At 32.9% G+C, this 17,429-nt stretch overlaps 1 protein-coding gene and 1 long non-coding RNA gene across 8 annotated transcripts in view; one reads left to right on the top strand and one right to left on the bottom strand.

The window, feature by feature from the left end:
- Nucleotides 1–17,429, bottom strand: part of Tanc2 (tetratricopeptide repeat, ankyrin repeat and coiled-coil containing 2) — a 429,902-nt gene that overhangs the window by 309,825 nt on the left and 102,648 nt on the right. The gene's annotated exons all lie outside the window — the stretch shown is intronic.
- On the top strand, nt 4,347–6,640 carry LOC125615078. Its single transcript, XR_007345629.1, has 2 exons — nt 4,347–4,411; nt 6,544–6,640. It is a non-coding gene; the product is annotated as an uncharacterized LOC125615078 (long non-coding RNA).

Below are 17,429 nucleotides of genomic sequence, written 5' to 3'. Positions count from 1 at the left end.
GCACTAAAAAATGACAAAATCATGGAATTTGCAGGGAAATGGATGGCACTAGAGCAGATTATGTTAAGTGAAGCTAGCCAATCCCTAAAAAATAAATGCCAAATGTCTTCTTTGATATAAGGAGAGCAAATACGAACAGAATAGAGGGGAAGAGCATGAGAAGAAGATCACCACTAAACAGGGATGAGAGTGGGGAGGGAATGAGAGAGAGAAAGGAAATTGCATGGTAAAAGAAGGAGACCCTCATTGTTATACAAAATTACATATAAGAGGAAGTGAGGGGAAAGGGGAAAAAAAACAAGAGAGAGAAATGAATTACAGTAGATGGGGTAGGGAGAGAAGATGGGAAGGGAGGGGAGGGGAGATAGTAGAGGATAGGAAAGGCAGCAGAATACAACATACACTAGTATGGCTGTAGGTAAAAAAGTGGATGTGTAAACAATGTGAATCTGCAATATGTATATAGGGTAAAAATGGGAGTTCATAATCCGCTTGAATCAAAAGTATGAAATATGATATGTCAAGAACTTTGTAATGTTTGGAACTAATAAAAAAATGGAAAAAAAATAATTTTTCAATCCTTTAATCTTTTTGAAGGAAATATACATGTTTATAATCTTCTTAACTATACTTCACATTCCAAGTAAGCAATTCTGTAATTTGTATGTATTCTTTTTATAAAGTTAGGTATTTTAACTGAACCAATTCAAACTTAATTTTTAGGCTTTTAAACCCTTTAGGAATTCTGTTACCTCATGCTGTTAAGAATTAATATTCGATAGGTCTAAAAATCTTTAAATGTTCTCCTTTCCAATATTTGTTTAAGAACACAAAGAAAGGTGGCCAACAATCATTAAGTATGTACTATCTGCCAGGTATTTTAGATAGTTTATCAAAACTTTGGAAGTAAATGTCTATTTCATAGATGAAGACACAGAAATTCATGGTGACTAACTGGACTTTAACAGGAACAACTTGAAAGTAAGGGCAGTGATAAGGTGGTGTGATTCATTACATCTCTTTACTATTAACTTCTGCCCAAATTTATTAAATATTTATTGAGTTTAATTTGTTATCATGGTTCCATCTCATTTTCTCCTCATAAAAGAATGTGTTGAAAGATTAATTCTATAACTACAGCAATTCTTCCATTTTATAATAGGTGTTTCCTTTATTTAATTGATTTTAAAAAATCAGTAGAATGGATTACAATTCTTATTGTATGTATACAGCACAATTTTTCATATCTCTGGTTGTATATAAAGTATGTTGACACCAATTCATTTCTTCATACATGTACTTTGGATGATGATATCTATAGAAGTTTTCTACTAAAGTTGATTATGAAGATTTAATCTTACACTTCAAATCCAATCTTCTTATTTGTTAAATATAAAGTTAAAAGATATATTCTCTAAAGAAAAATACTTTTCTAGAAGCACTTGTGTGAGTTCTCTCTCTCCCAAACCCTTTATTCTACTAAAAAAAATTAAAGAGTACTTCCTTTGGCAATGAACTGGCTGCAACCAAAATATACTAAAGTACTTTATTATGAATTCTGGGACACTTTGCAAACCCTATAATCTTTCCTTCCCAGGTCTACATACCTGCTCTTTATATGGATACCATTATTTAAGAAATTCTACTATAAGGAAGAAAATTTAGGACTTGACATGCTGTGGTACCTCTGCTTTGGTAATTAAGGCTTATTTCATGCATTGGTTCTCCATTTCTTAATTGAATTTGACACTGCAAACTTAGCTATATATACTTTACAAGGAATTTTTTTAAAGGCTGCCTTAACAAGAAAATATAAGAAAAAGAGCTCTTTCTAAATATTTACAGTGTGAAAACATGATACATTTTTAAAATTTTTTAGTGAAAAGGTCAATGTTCATTACATTGACGTATGAACTACTCTAAATCAACCATTTCCTGAGCTGGAAACATTTTTAACTCACTTATGGTCAGGTACAAGGTTAGCCAATAGGTGCTGTCATAAAAATTATGCTGGGAAAAACAAATAAGAAATCTGATCTGCCTAAAACATGTTTTGAAAAAAAACCCATAAATACATTTAACTTAGAATAATTTTCATTTTAAAAGGATGTCCCTGAAATAGTATAGAGGTATACCAGAATAGAAACTACAGTGGTGATTTTTTGAGTACCGGAGATTGAACTCAGGGGCACTCAGCCACTGTGCCATAACCCCCATCCCTATTTTGTATTTTATTTAGAGATAGGATTTCACTGAGTTGCTTAGCGCCTCACTTTGGCTGAAGCTGGCTTTGAACTCAAGATCCTCCTGCCTTAGCCTCCTGAGCTGCTAGGATTACAGGTATGGCCACCGTGCCCAGCTACAGTGGTGATTTTCAACCCTGAGTAAATGCACTTGTGCTTCTGTTCTGAACAAACTTTATTTATTGACACTAAAATCTGAATATCATATAATTTATGTGTCTCAAAATATCATTCTTTTTTTCAACCATTGAAAATATAAAAACCATTCTTAGATTATGGCCCATATGAAAACTGACAGTTTTCTAACGGTTAGGAGATTAGTTAGAAGGCTAATTAAAGCAATCTCTATGGAAAGTGATGTTTCTTGAACAACTCGAAAGTAAGGGCAGTGAAAATGAAAGGAAGGCTCTGCAAATGACACCTAATTTACTCCAGGGGTCACTGAAAGTTTAATGGTAGCAAGATCTATTTCCTGGCTTTCTGTAGGTGATTTTGGGAATGAAGTGTAAGAATTCCAGAAAACAATACCCTAAAGAAATTAAAAGACACCCCTCCCCCCCTCCATCGCTTAATTACATGGTACGTATCAATCTCTGTGACCAAAACAAGCATTTGCAAGATGACTAAAAGTACATAATGCATTGTGGAAGACATTTTCCCCTGAGTAAACCTTTATGATTCTTAAAGGGATCAAAGCCGCAGTCTTGTGCCACAAAGCAGCTCTTGGCAAATACAAAAAGCACTGATGTAATTCCAGGCATCCTATTGATCAAAATGGAATGAAATTAGAAATCAACACAACAAAACTGTACAGAAACTATATAAACACATGGAGATTGAACAATGCACTTCTGAATGATGAATGGGTGATAGAAAAAAATCAAGGGAGAAATTAAAAAATACTTAAATGAGAATAGTAATAAAATATGCCAGAACCTCTGGGATTTTATTAAGGTGGTTCTAAGAGGAAAATTTATAGCTATGAGTGCCTATATTAGAAAATCAAAAAGATCCCAAATAAAACAACCTCACGATGCACCTTAAGGCCCTTGGGGGGGGAAAAAAAACAATTCCAAAAACAGTAGAAAGAAGAAAATAATTAAGATCAGAGCTGAAATAAATAAATTTGAGGATAAAAAACTAAAAGATCAATGAAAGAGAGTTGGTTTTTTGAAAATATAAACAAGATTGATTATTAAGCCCTTAGCCAAACTCATCAAAAGAAAAAGAAAGAAAACCTGATTAATGAATAAAATTAGAGGTGAAAAATGAGAAATCACCACAGGCATCACAGAAATCCAGTGGATCATTAGAGACTATTTTAAAAACTTATACTCCAATAAACTGGAAAACCTAGAAGAAATGGATACATTTCTAAACTCATATGACCTGCCAAAACTGAATCAAAAGGACAAAGAAAACAATAGCTAGCAATGAGATAGAAACAGTAATAAAAAGCCTGTCTAACAAAGAAAAGTCCAGGACCAGATGAATTCTTAGCTGTCTCTACTAGACCTTTAAAGAAAAACTAAGGCCATTATTCCTAAAATTATTCTATGAAATAGAAAGGGCTGGAACACTTTCAAATTCATTCTATGAAGCCAGTGTCACACAAATACCCAAAACAGATAAGGACACATCTAGGAAAGAAAACTATAGACCATTATTCCTGATGAAATTAGATACAAAAATACTCAATAGAATTTTAGCAAATCATGTTCAACAACATATTAAGATTATATATCACAACCAAGTTGGTTTTATTCCAGAAATGAAAGAATGGTTTAACATACACAAATTAATAAATGTAATTCATCTCATAAATTGAATTAAGGACAAAAATCACTTAGTCATCTCAATACACACAGAGAAGGCTTTTGACAAAATTCAATACCTACCTACGATAAAAACACTGAAGAAACTAAGGATAGAAGGAATCTACTTGAACATCATAAAGGCTATATTAATATATAATATAATACTACTCCTATTTAATATATTCCAGCCAGAGAAATTAGGTAAGAGAAGGAAATAACAGGGATAAAAACAGAAAAGGAAGAAGTCAAATTTATCACTGTCTACAGATGATATGATCCTATACTTAGAAGATCCAAAAAACTCCACAAAAAGACTGCTAGAACTAATAAATAAATTCGGCAAAGTAGCATGTTACAAAATCAGCATACAAAAATCAACAGCTTTCCTGTATACCAACAATGAATACGCCGAAAAAAATATCAGGGAAACAATTCCATTCACAATACAATCCCCACCAAAATACCAAAGACATTCTTCATAGAAGTAGATAAAAAAACAGTCCTAAAATTCATTTGGAAGAATAAAAGACCCAGAATAGCCAAAACTATTCTAAGGTGAAAAAGCAATGTTGGAGGCATTACAATATCTAACTTCAAATTATACTATAGAGACATAGTAACAAAAACTGCATGGTACTGACATAAAAATAGACACATAGACCAATTGTACAGAATAGAAGACATAGAGACAAACCCACACATTTATAGTCATGTAATTCTTGACAAAGATGCCAAAAATATACACTGGAGAAAAGACAGACTTTTTCACAACTGATGCTGTGAAAACTGGTTATTCATATGTAGAATGAAATTAGACCCTTCTCTCTCACCATGCACAAAAAATAAACTCAAATGGATCAAAGACGTAGGTATTAGAACAGAAATTATGCAACTCCTAAAAGAAAACGTAGAGTTAACACTCCAACATATAGGCACAGGCAATGACTTTCTCAATAGGACCTCTGAAGCTCAGAAATAATGCCAAGAGTTAAGAAATGGGATAGTATTAAATTAAAAAGGTTTGCACAGCAAAGGAAACACTTAGGAATATGAAGAGAGAACCTACACAATGGGAGAAAACCTTTGCTAGCTACTCTTTCGACAGAATTAATATCTAGAATATATATAGAACTCAAAAAATGCTACACCAAAAAAATCAAATAACCCAATTAATAAATGGGAAAATGAATTAAACAGACAATTATCAAAAGAATAAACACAAATGGCCAACTAATATATGAAAAATATGCTCAACATCATTAGCAATTAGGAAAAGGCAGATCAAAATTAGTATTACTGAGATTTCATTTCACACCAGCCAAAATGACAGTCATCAATATTACAAACAATAATAAATGCTGGAGAGGATGTGGAGAAAAAGGAACATTTTTACACTGTTGGTAGGATTGTGAATTAGTACAACCATTATGAAAATCAGTATGGAGGTTCTTCAAAAGAGAAGGCATGGAACCATCATATGATCTAGTTTATACTACTCCTCGCTATTTATCCTAAAGAATTTAAGTCATCATACCATAGTGATACATACCCATGTTTATAGCAGCATAATGCACAATAGCCAAACTATGGAACAGTCCTAAGTGTCTATCAACAGATGAATGGATAACAAAAAATGTGGTATATATACATATTGGATTTTTATTTGTTTATAAAGAAAAATAAAATTATGTCATTTGCAGGAAAATGGATAGAACTTACAACCACTATGTTAAGCAAAATAAGCCAAACTCAGAAGGTCAAGGGTCATATGTTTTCTCTTATATATGGAAGCTAGAGAGGAAAAAGGAAAAGAAAGGTGTGTGTTGGTAGGTGGGGGGTGCAGGAAGGGAGTTTCTAGTATCCAACAAAAATCAAAGAAGAAAAGAAATTAGGAAGTATGAGATGGAGAGGAAGCAGAGAAGTGATGGGGAATTATATTCACCAGATTATATTGTTATATTGTGTGCATGTATGAATATGCAATAAAAAATTCCATCATTATATACAACTATAATGCACCAATAAAAAATGTGGAAAGAGCTGGGCATGGTGTCACATGCTTGTAATCCCAGCAACTTGGGAGGCTGAGGCAGAAGGCCAGCCTCAGCAACTTAGCAAGATCCTGTCTCAAAATAAAAACTAAAAAGTGCTAGGGATATGGCTGACTGGTTAAGTGTCCATGGGTTCAATCCCTAGTCCAAAAAAAAAAAAATGTAGGGGCAGGAGAGCTGCAATCTTAGGTTTATTAATGCCAAATACAGTAGAGTATATTACATAATGCATACATACATTTCCATAGAAATGCAACTGAAGATATAATTTAGTCATACTACTGGGTTTATACCCAATACTGGGGTGGTGGGGGACCACAATGGACTCTATAATTACTAAGACATCTGAGGCAAATTGTGAAGATATTTCAGACTAGAATATCACTCTAAATAAAACATTGGTGATAATAAATGAGTTGAGCAAAGTAACAGGATATAAAATCAACATCCATAAATCAAAGGCATTTCTGTACATCAATGACAAATTCTCTGAAAGAGACATTAGGAAAACTACCTGATTTACAATAGCTGCAAAAAAATAAAGTAAAATACTTGGGAATCAACTTAACAGAAGAGGTGAAAGACCTCTACAATGAAAACTAAAGAACACTAAAGAAATAAATTTAAAAAGACTTTGGATTATGGGAAAATCTCCCTTGTTCTTGGATAGGCAGGATTAATATTGTCAAAATGACCATACGACCAAAAGCATTATACAGAGTTAATAAAATTCCAATCAAAATCCCACTGACATTCCTCAGAGAAATAGAAAAAGCAGTCATAAAATTTACCTGGGAAAATAAGAGACCCAGAATATCTAAAGCAATCCTTAGCAAGAAGAATAAAGCAGGTGGCATCACTATACCAGATCTTAAACTATACTACAGAGCAATAGTAGGAAAAATGGCATGGTATCAACACCAAAATAGACCTATAAACCAATGGTACAGAATAGAGGACACAGAGAAAAACCCACATAAATAGAGTTATCTCATATTAGACAAAGGCACCAAAAACATACATTGGAAAAAGGACAGCCTCTTCAGCAAATGGTGCTGGGAAAATGGGAAATCCAAATGCAACAAAAATGAAATTAAGCCCCTACCTCTCACTATGCACAAAACTCAAGGTGAATCAAGGACTAGGAATTAAACCAGGCACCTTGTGCCTAATAGAATAAAAAGCAGATCCAAATCTCCATCATGTTGGATTAAGCCCTAACTTCCTTAATAAGACTCCTATAGCACAAGAAATAAAATTAAGAATCAATAAATAGGGGCTGGGGTTCTGGCTCAGTGGTAGAGTGCTCGCCCATTATGTATGAGGCACTGGATTCGATCCTTAGCACCACATAAATATAAAATAAAGATATTGTGTCAACCTAAAACTAAAAAATAAATATTTTTTTTAAAAGAATCAATAAATGGAATTGATTCAAACTAAAAAGCTTCTTCTCAGAAAAAGAAACATCAGTGAGGTGAATAAAGAACCTACAGAAAGGGAGCAAATTTTTACCCCTCACACATCAGATAGAGCACTAATCTCCAGGATATATAAAGAACTCAAAAATCTTAACACCAAAACAAAAAACAAATAACCCAATCAATAAATGGGCCAAGGAACTGAACAGATACTTCTCAGAGATGATATAAAATCAATTAACAAATATATGAAAAAATGTTCAAGATCTCTAGCAATTAGAGAAATGCAAATCAAAACTACTCTAAGATTTCATCTCATTTCAGTCAGAATGCTAACTATTAAGAATTCAAACAACAATAAGTGTTGGCAAGGATGTGGGGGGAAAGGTACATTCATACACTGCTGGTGGGACTGAAAATTGGTGCAGCCAATATAGAAAGCAGTATGGAGATTCCTTGGAAAACTTGGAATGGAACCACCATTTGACCCAGCTATCCCACCCCTCGGTTTATACCCAAAGGATTTAAAAATAGCATACTATGTTTATAGTAGCACAATTCACAAAAGCTAAACTGTAGATCCAACCTAGATGCCCTTCAGTAGATGAAGAAACTGTGATATATACACAATGGAATATTACTCAGCATTAAAAGAGAATAAAATCATGGCATTTGCAGTTAAATGAATAGAGCTGGAGAATATCATGAAGTAAGCCAGTTCCAAAAAACCAAAGGCCAAATGTTTTCTCTGATATGTGGATGCTATTCCATAATGGGGGTTGGGGGCACATAGGAGGAATAGAGGATCTTCAGATAGGGAAAAGGGAAAAGAGGGAGTATGGGGGTAGGAAAGATGGTGGAATGAGATGAACATCATTATCCAAAGTACATTTATGAAGTAAATGGTGTGACTCTACTTTGTGTATAAGCAGAGAAATGAAAAATTGTGTTTTATATGTGTACTATAAATTGAAATGCATTCTGATGTCATGTATAACAAATTAGAATAAATAAATTTTTAAAATTTAAAAAAAATAAAACATTGTTGAATGTCACAATATATAAATGACATTATAATGCCATTTTCTGTTTTCATGAAAAACTAATATATACATCATTTCTGCAGTTTGATACTTAGGTTTGAAACTAAAATTCGATTTTTAAAAAAATTTTTCTTGTTGCCTTTAATACCTTTATCTTATTTATTTTTTGTGGTCTGAGCAGGAACCCAGTACCTCAAACATGCTAGGCAAGCACTTTACCACTGAGCTATAATCCCAGCCTCCATTCTTTACTTTTTTATGTAGTGATGGGGATTGAACCCAGGGCCTCATGCTAGGCAAGTGCTTTACCACTGAGCTATCGCCCCAGTCCCCAAAACTTAGATTCTGAATAATAAATCCACTTATAAACATTTCTATAGACAATTATTTTGCAGAAACCATTCATGAAGGTAAATAAAATACTAGCAGTTTGTCTAAAATTTTACTGGTAACTTATTTTCTGCAAATGAAGAATGAAAACCAGTGTATATCACAAAATAAAGGCAGAATAAAGTACAACAGTCCTCTGTAGAAAACACATTCCTTTTACTCAATTTCAAATTACTTATAAGAGAATTTCATAAAATAAAGCACAATGATCCAGGTGCAGTGACACACATCTATAATCCCAGCTACTTGGAAGACGAGGCAGGAGGATTGCAAGTTCAAGATCAGCCTGTGCAACTTAGCAAGACAGAGTCTCAAAATAAAATTAAAAGGTCTGGGAATGTAGTTAAGTGACAGAGCACACTGGGTTTATCCCTCAGTACTCAGGAGGGGGCGGGACCCACAATGGACTCTTATCACTAAGGCATCTGAGGCACACAGCTGAAGGTGATATTCCAGACTGCAATAGATGCCCACTTCTTAAAACACAAGGCCACAAAGATCATGAATAATCAGGGGAACTTGATACAACTAAAAGACCAGAATAAAATAACTGATCAAGAATTAGAGACAAATTAACTACCTAAGACATTAAAATGACATTCTTAAACTTGAACAGGTAACTAAATGAAATCAGGAAACCAACACGTGAACAAAAGGAGAAATTAACAAAGATAGAAAACATTTTAAAAGAATCAAACAAATTCTGAAGCTAAAGAACACAATGATCTCAGAGAAAATTTCCACATCAAGCTTCAACAGAAAAATCAAGCAGAATAATAAATCAGTGAACTTAAAAACTCAAGTCATATGAACAAAATGAAAATAAATCAAAAAGAGAAAGCCTATGGGTCTCATGGAATATTATAAAGCAGACAAATGTACACATTGAGAGTCTGAAAAATCAGAAAAGAAAGGAACAGAAAGCATTTTATTTTATTTGGTCTTTTTCGATGTGCATGACAGTAGAATGTATTTTGATGTACTATACGTACATAGAGTATAACTTATTCTAATTAGGATCCCATTCTTATAGTTGAACATGATGTAGTTACACTGGTCATGTATTCATATATGAACATAGGAAAGTTATGTCCTATTCATTCTACCATCTTTCCTATTCCCATCCCTCCCTCCCTTCCTTCATTCCCCTTTGTCTAATCCAACGAACTTCTATTCTTCCTCCCCACTCCCCTTATTGTGAGTCAACATCCATATATTAGAGAGAACATTTGGCTTTTGGTTTGGGGGGACTGGCTTATTTCACTAAGCATGGTAGTCTCCAGTTCCATTAATTTACTGGAAAATGCCATAATTTCACTCTTCTTTATGGCTGAGTAATATCCCATTGTGCATTTATACCACAATGTCTTTATCCATTCATTGGTGATAAGTGAACTGGGCTGCTATAAATATTGATGTGGCTACATCATTTAAGTATGCTGATTTTAAGTCCTTGTGGTATATACCAAGGAGTGGGATTACTGAGTCAAATGGTGGTTCCATTCTGAGTTCTCTGAGGAATCTCTATGCTGCTCAGAAAGCATATTTTAAAAAATAACAACTGAAAATTTCAACAACAGAATCTGGAGAAATGAGCATTCAGGTTCATGAAGCTCAAAAATTAGATATAAAGATATCTTCACCAAGGTACACTATAATCATATTCTTAAATGTACAAGACAGAGAATTTTGTAAGTAGCAAAAGCAAAGCAACTTGTTACATAACAAAAGAAGACTCACAAGCTATCAGTTGATTTCTCATTGGAAAACCTGCAGGCTAGAGGAAAGATTGGCATGATACACTCATAGTGGTGAAATAAAAAGAACTGCTTATCAAGGATACTTTATGTACAAAGCTGTCTTTCAGATAAAAATTTTAGAAATTCATGACCACTAGACCGGCACTTAAAAAAATGATAAAGGCAGTTATTCAGGTTGAAATAAAAATATGTTAACAACAACAACAATAATAAAACACATATAAATGTTGAAAATATGCTAACAACAATAACAAAATACATATAAATGTATAAAACTCACAGTTAAAGTAAGAATATAGTCAAAATTTCAAACGCATTGCTCCTGTTAGGGTGATATGTGAATCAATTTTAGGGTTACTACAAAAGTTAAACACAAATTTTTAAAAAATAACTATAGTTACAATAATTTGTTAATGGATATAATATACATACAAGATGTTTACTGTGATATGAATAACACAAAATGTGGGAGGAGTAGAAATTGAAGAGTAGAGTTTTTGTATGTGGTTAAAGTTAGTTGTTATCTGCTTAAAACAGATTATTTTATAAGATATATCATGGTACCCAAAAAGAAAAAAAAACATAGTAGACAATAGAGAAGAAACAAATAAAAGCATACCATGACAATAATAATGATATTATATAATAATAATTTTTACTATAATAGCCAAAAGAAGGCATCAAGAGAGGACCAATGGAACAAAGGAACTACAAAGTTAGAAAACAACTAAAAAACTGGTAGTAGTAAAGTCTACTTGTCATTAATCACTTTAAATGTAAATGGGTTAAATTCTCCAAATAACAAACAGTAGCTGAATGGATTTAAAACTATATGCTGCCTACAATGAGACTATATGTGCCTACATGAGACTCACTTGAGTTATAAGGACACACACATTGGCTGAAAGTGAGGAAATGGAAAAATATTTCATGCAAATTATAACCAAAGGATAACAAGTATGGCTATAGTTATATCAGATAAAATATTTAAGTTAAAAAAAAAACTGTCACAATAAATAAATAAATATATAATAACAAACACAAAATATATAATGACATATAAAATATATAATGAGAAAGAGGTCAATGTACCATGAAGGCACAATCATTATAATATCCATGCACCCAAAATTGAAACAAAATATATAAATCAAATATTAACTGAACTGAAGGGGAAAATAAACTGCAAGGCAATAATAGGGGATTTCAATGTCCCACTTTCAACAATGAATAGATCATCCAGACAAAAGATCAATAAGAAACAGCAAAACTAAACAATACTATAGAACAAATAGACCACAAAGACACAATACAGAATATTCTACTCAACCATAAAGAATATATGTTCTTTTCAAGAGCATATGGAACATTCTCTAGGATATATCATCTTACCACTTCTATTCATCACAGTACTAGAAGTCCTATGGAACATTCTCTAGGATATATCATTTATCACTTCTATTCATCATAGTACTAGAAGTCCTAGCCAGAGCAATTAGGGAAGACAAAAGAAATAAAAGACATCCAAACTGGAAAAGAGGTAGTAAAATTGTCTGTCTGCAGATGACATGATTTTACATGTAGAAAAATCCTAAAGATTTCACCAATAAACTTTAAAAATAAACAGATTCAGCAAAATTGCTGGACACAAAGTCAACAAAGGAAAATTAACCATGTTTCTATTAATAACAAACAATTAAAATGAAATCAAGAAAACAATTTCATGTGTAGTACCATTCTAAATAAAAATAGAAATGAACTTAATCAATGAAGTAAAATATAAATGCACTAAGAACTATAAAACATTAATGAAAGAAATTCAAAAAATATAGATAAATGGAAAGATATTGTGTTAATGGAATGGAAGAATTAATATTGTTAAAACATTCATGCTATAAAAGTAATTTACAGGGTCAATACAATCTCTAACAAAATTCCAATGACATTTTCCACAGAAAATGAAGAAAAAAATACTGAAATTCATAAGGAGTCGCAAAAGATTCCAAATAACAAAAGGAGTCTTGAGACAAAAACAGAAACACATAAACAAACCAAACCTAACTGCATCATACTACCTAATTTCAAAATATAGTACAAGGCCATATTAATCAAAACAACATGAAAACAGATATACAGAGCAATGAGACAGAGTAGAGAGCCCAGAAATAAATCCATTTATTTAAATAAATAAATCCATTTTTTCATAGTGTCCAGGAGATTTCGAAGGTGCCAAGAACACCCAATGGGGAAGGTTTTTTTAATAGATAGGGTTGGCATCTGGATATCCACATGCAAAAGAGAAAACTGGACCCTTACCTGACAACATTAACAAAATTTGACTCAAGATGGATTAAAGACTTAAATGTGGGACTTAAAACTACAAAATTACTGGAAGAAAACAGGAAGAAAGTGTCTTGACATTGGTCTGGTAAATGGTGGGTTTTTGTTTTGTTTTGTTTTGTTTGGCTATGACCCCAATAGCACAAGCAACAAAGGCAAAAAAAAAAAAAAAAGACAAATAGGACTACAATAAAAAAAAATATATAGCAAAGAAAATGATCAACTGAGCTAAGAGACAACCTATTGAATGGGAAAATATATTTGCAAATCATACATCTGATAAAGAGCTAATAGCCAAAATATATAAGGAACTCAAACTCAATAACAAGAAAACAAATAATTCTAAAAGCAACAGGTAAAGGACCTGAATAGACATTTCTCTAAATAAGACTTACAAAAGACTAAACAGGCCTGTGAGACAAAGCTGAAACTTATTGTTCATCAGGGAATGCAAATTAAAATCACAATGAGATATCACCTCATACCTGTAAGAATGGCTGTAATCAATAAGAGAAAAGATGACAAGTGTTGGCAATAAGGTAGAAAAGGAGAACCCTGCAATGTTGGTAAATGTAAATTAGCAAAGCTATTCTGGAAAACAATACAGAAGTTTCCTCAAAAAATTAATTATTAATTATTTTTCATGGAAGTTGTGATTCGATGAAGAAGAAACAAAAAACAACAAAGAAAATCAGCAGAGGGAGGTAGTACCCTTAATGAAAAACTAATCAAATGAAGAAAATCAAGTCAAGTTAAATAATAAAAATAAACAAATATGGCTGGGAATACAAACCATGTCTCAATAGTAACACTGAATGTTAATGGCTTAAACTCACCAATCAAAAGATACAGGCTAGCATATTGGATTTTTAAAAAAGACCCAACAATATGCTGCCTCCAGGAGACTCATCTGATAAGAAAAGACATACACAGACTGAAGGTGAAAGGTTGGGGAAAATCATACCGTTCACATAGACTGCGGAAGCAATCAGGGGTTTCCATCCTTGTACCAAATAAGTAGACATCAAGCCAAAGTTAATCAAAAGGAATAAAGATGGACATTACATACTGCTCAAGAGAACCATACACCAACAAGACATAACAATCATGAACATATATGCCCCAAACAATGGTGCAGCTATGTTCATCAAACAAATTCTTCTCAAGTTCAAGAGTCAAATTGATCACAACACAATAATCTTGGGTGACTTTAACACACCTCTCTCCTACTGGATAGATCTTTGAAACAAAAGTTAAATAAAGAAACTACAGAACTCAGTAGTACAATCAATAACTTAGACTTAACTGACATATATAGAATATTTCAACCTGCATCAAGCAGATACACTTTATTCTCAGCAGTACATGGATCCTTCTCTAAAACAGACCATATACTATGCCACAAAGCAACTCTTAGCAAATACAAAAAAGTAGAGCTACTACCATATATTTTATCGGATCATAATGGAATGAAATTGAAAATCAACGACAAAGTAAAAAATAAAAATTACTCCAAAACATGGAGACTAAACAATATGCTACTGAATGAACAATGAGTTGCTGAAGACATCAAAGAGGAGATTTAAAAATTCTTAGAGGCAAATGAGAGCGTAGACACAAGATATTGAAATCTCTGGGACACTATGAAAGCAGTTCTAAGAGGAAAGTTCATTGCATGGAGTTCATTCCTTAAAAGAAGAAAAAGTCAACAAATAAATGACCTCACTTTACATCTCAAAGCCCTAAAAAAAGAAGAATAAATCAACAGCAAAAGCAGAAGACAAGAAATAATTAAAATTAGAGCTGAAATCAATGAAAATGAAACAAAAGAAACAATTGAAAAAAATAATGAAACAAAAAGTTGATTATTTGAAAAAATAAATAAAATTGACAGACCCTTCCAAAGAGAAGGAGAAAGAGAACTCAAATTACCAGCATACATGATGAAAAAGGTAACATCACAACAGACACTACGGAAATACAGAGGATAATTAGAAATTATTTTGAAAACTTATACTCCGATAAAATTGAAGATATTGAAGGCATCAACAAATTTCTTAAGTCATACAACTTGCCCAGATTGTATCAGGAAGATATACACAATTTAAACAGACCAAAATAAAGTGATAAAACAGAAAATGCCATCAGAAGCCTACAAACCAAGAAAAGCCCAGGACTAGACAGATACACAGCCAAGTTCTACAAGACCTTTAAAGAAGAACTAATACCAATACTCTTCAATTTATTTCAGGAAATAGAAAAAGAGGACTTCCAAATTCATTCTATGAGGACAATATCACCCTGATTTCAAAACCAGGCAAAGACACATCAAAGAAAGAAAACTTTAGACCAATATCTCTAATGAACATAGATGCAAAAATTCTCAATAAAATTCTGGCAAATCGAATACAAAAACATATCAAAAAGATCATGCACCATGATCAAGTGGGATTCATCCCAGGTATGCAACATAAGGTTCAACATAAGGAAATCAATAAATGTAACTCATCACATAAATAGATTCAAAGAATCATATTATCATCTCAATAGACACAGAAAAAACATCTGTCAAAATATAGCACCCCTTCATGTTCGAAACACTAGAAAAACTATGGATACCAAGAACATATCTCAACATCATAAAGGCTATCTATGCTAAGCCCCAGGCCAAAATCATTCTAAATGGAGAAAAATTGAAGGCATTCCCTCTAAAAACTGGAATAAGACAGGGATGCCCTCTTTAACCACATCTATTTAACAGTTCTTGAAACACTGGCCAGGGCAATTAGACAGACGAAAGAAATTAAAGGAAATCTTATAGGAAAAGAAGAACTTAAATTAGCACTATATGTTGAGGATATGATTCTATACCTAAAAAAGCTCCACCAGAAAACTTCTAGAACTAGTAAATGAATTCAGCAAAGTAGCAGGTTATAAAATCAACACCCATAAATCAAAGGCATTTCTGTATATCAGTGACAAATCCTCTGAGAAGGAAATGAGGAAAACTACCCCATTTACAATAGACTCAAAAAATAAATAAATAAATAAAATACTTGGGAATCAACTTAACAAAGAGGTGAAAGACCTATACAATGAAAACTATAGAACCCTAAAGAAAGAAATCAAAGAAGACCTTAAAAGATGGAAAGATCTACCTTTTTCTTGGATAGGCAGAATTAATATTATCAAAATGACCATACTACCAAAAGCACCATAAAGATTTAATGAAATTCTAATCAAAATCCCAATGGCATTCCTCATAGAAATAGAAAAAACAATCATGAAATTCATCTGGAAAAAATAAGAGACCCAGAATAACTAAAGCAATCCTTAGCAGGAAGAGTGAAGCAGGTGGCATCATTATACCAGGTCTTAAACCATACTACAGAGCAATAGTAACAAAAAAAGCATGGTACTGGCACCAAAACAGAAAGTAACCCACAATATTACAAGTATCTTTTATTAGACAAAGGCACCAAAAACATGCATTGGAGAAAAGACAGTCTCTTTAACAAACGGTGCTGGGAAAACTGGAAATCTATATGCAACAAAATGAATTAAGCCCTATCTCTTACCATGTACAAAATTCAACTCAAAGTGGATCAAGGACCTAGGAATTGAACCAGAGACTCTCCATCTAACAGAAGAAAAAGTTGACCCTAATCTTCATCATGTGAGATTAGGCCCCAAATTCCTTAATAAGACTCCTATAGCACAAGAATTAAAACCAGAATCAATAAATGGATGGAATCAAAATTAAAAGTTTCTTCTCAGCAAAACAAACAATCTGTGAGGTGAATAGACAGCCTACATCTTGGGAGCAAATTTTTACCCCTCACACATCAGATAAAGCACTAATCCCTAGGATATATAAAGGACTCAAAAAGTTAAATACAAAAAAAAAAACCCAAGTAACTGAATCAATAAATGGGCCAAGGACTTAACAGACACTTCTCAGAAGAGGATAGTCAATCAATCAACAAATATATGAAAAAATGTTCATCATCTCTAGCAATTAGAGAAATGCAAATCAAAACTACTCTAAGATACCATCTCACTCCAGTCAGAATGGCAGCTATTATGAAGACAAACAATAATAAGTGTTGGCGAGGATGTGGGGAAAAGGCACACTCATATATTGCTGGTGGGACTGCAAATTGGTGCAGCCTATATGGAAAGCAGTATGGAGATTCCTTGGAAAACTGGGAAAGGAACCACCATTTGACCCAATTATCCCTCTCCTTTGTCTATACCCAAAGGACTTAAAAACAGCATACTACAGGGACACAGCCACATCAATGTTCACAGCAGCACAATTCACAATAGCTAAACTATGGAACCAACCTAGATACCCTTCAATA

The sequence above is a fragment of the Marmota marmota genome, unplaced genomic scaffold (assembly GCF_001458135.2).
Source record: "Marmota marmota marmota unplaced genomic scaffold, marMar, whole genome shotgun sequence".
NCBI lineage: Eukaryota > Metazoa > Chordata > Mammalia > Rodentia > Sciuridae > Marmota > Marmota marmota.
This window is presented reverse-complemented; position numbering and strand designations above follow the sequence as displayed.